Below are 1,714 nucleotides of genomic sequence, written 5' to 3' on the forward strand. Positions count from 1 at the left end.
GATCTTGTACGCGTTCCAAAATAAAAACGGAGGCGTGGCATTACATTCAGCCGCACGTGACCGCTAGTGACTGCACGCGATTGGTCAATTTGGAACGCGTACAAGATCGCACCATAAGTTCCCCAAGAAAGACTATCGTCTTTAAAAGAAAGGTCTCATTGACGAATGCTGCGCCATCTCTTGAACACTCCTCAAAAGGGAGCCAGGGGGAGCCGCCAAAGTACGTGAATGTAGCATGGAGGAAGGCAAAACTAAGGAGAGGCCCTGACGTCACATTCGTGAAGCCTCCACATCGCAAACACCCGCATTGCCTCCTAGCGAAGGCGCAGCGAAACATTTCGCGACTTCCGTCTCGATGTTTGCAAGCGCATGCGCGCATCGCGAAACTTTGCAGCCTTTTTGTTTGTGTTTGTTTGTTTTTCGCCGTGCGAGCGGTGTAGTCGATTCACGCATGCTGCTCTTTGTGTGTGTTCTTTAGGAAAGCTACGCAATGCCCAGCTGTTGCGTATACCCGGTGCAAATCGCGTGCACGCGGACAGTACCTGGTGTCACTTTTCATGCGTACGTATACGTTCGCTTCATTGCTGATCACTGAAGCCTGGTATTTGCGTGCGAAGCTCTCGGATGTGCGCTCTGTTGCTTGTTACTCATTCTGTCAACTCAGAACTCATGTGAACTTTTGTTTTTGGCGTCTGACGCGCCGTACATAACATGCGCTGAAGGCATCGTACGTTTTAGAGGCTGTGTCGTTCAACGAAAGGGCAATAAACTTTTGTTGTTATTATCGGACTACGTGATGTATGTATTGTTCGGTGTGCGCTCGCTGCGTGCTTGTGTTGTGTGCGCACTGGAATTACAAACTTTACGTGCACGATCGCCTATACAATTCAGCGGTGCCCTCTTTTCGACGTGAAGTAACCGCTAATCGGGCAATCGGGCTACGAGAACGGAAAAGAGAGATCTAACGCCCAGTAGAACGCGTAAGTCACTGCTAGGTGAGTTCGAATACAATGATGCAGGGGCTGAATGTTTTTTACGGCACGTACCGGTACTTTCTGTACTGTTGCACAAAAACGCTCGCTCGGGCCTGCCACGCACGAACAGCCTGGTAAACGTCTGCTTGCAACGTTTTACTACGTGCAAACCGCACAATACGCGCTAAGTTTACGCCGGGACTACAAATCTGAGCAGAAGCGAACTACCGCGGAGAGCACGCCGCGGGGCGTCTGCTGTTTTGTTTGCCCCATACCGGTTTGTTTGCCCCATAAATCTGACGTCACTTCCGCCACACTTTTCGCAATGCATTGGGATACGATAGGGCCTCTCCTGAGTAGTCTGCGATGTATTCGGAGTGTTAGCTGTGTCCTGTGTGAATAAGCTAGCAATTCCAATGGTTCTGCAAGAAATACAATGCATCAGGCTTCCGTAAACACCATGTAAACAGGAGCAATCGAGCCCACAGAGATGTACAACCAGTACGGCGACTACGACTTCGGAGGCTTTGTACCTCCGCTTACTACAAATTACCGCATGCCGTCATCGCAATGTTCCTTAACCAAACCATATGAGCAGAACAGACTGCTGGGCTATTCATGAACACTAAAAGAGTATAGCGAAAAAGAAAAAAAAAAAACGACGAACGCAGAAACGGGAATGAGACAACAAACGGCCAACAGGAATAAGATATCATCATCATGCAACGACCGAAAGCAAT

This window comes from Rhipicephalus sanguineus, chromosome 8, assembly GCF_013339695.2.
Source record: "Rhipicephalus sanguineus isolate Rsan-2018 chromosome 8, BIME_Rsan_1.4, whole genome shotgun sequence".
NCBI classification, from domain to species: domain Eukaryota; kingdom Metazoa; phylum Arthropoda; class Arachnida; order Ixodida; family Ixodidae; genus Rhipicephalus; species Rhipicephalus sanguineus.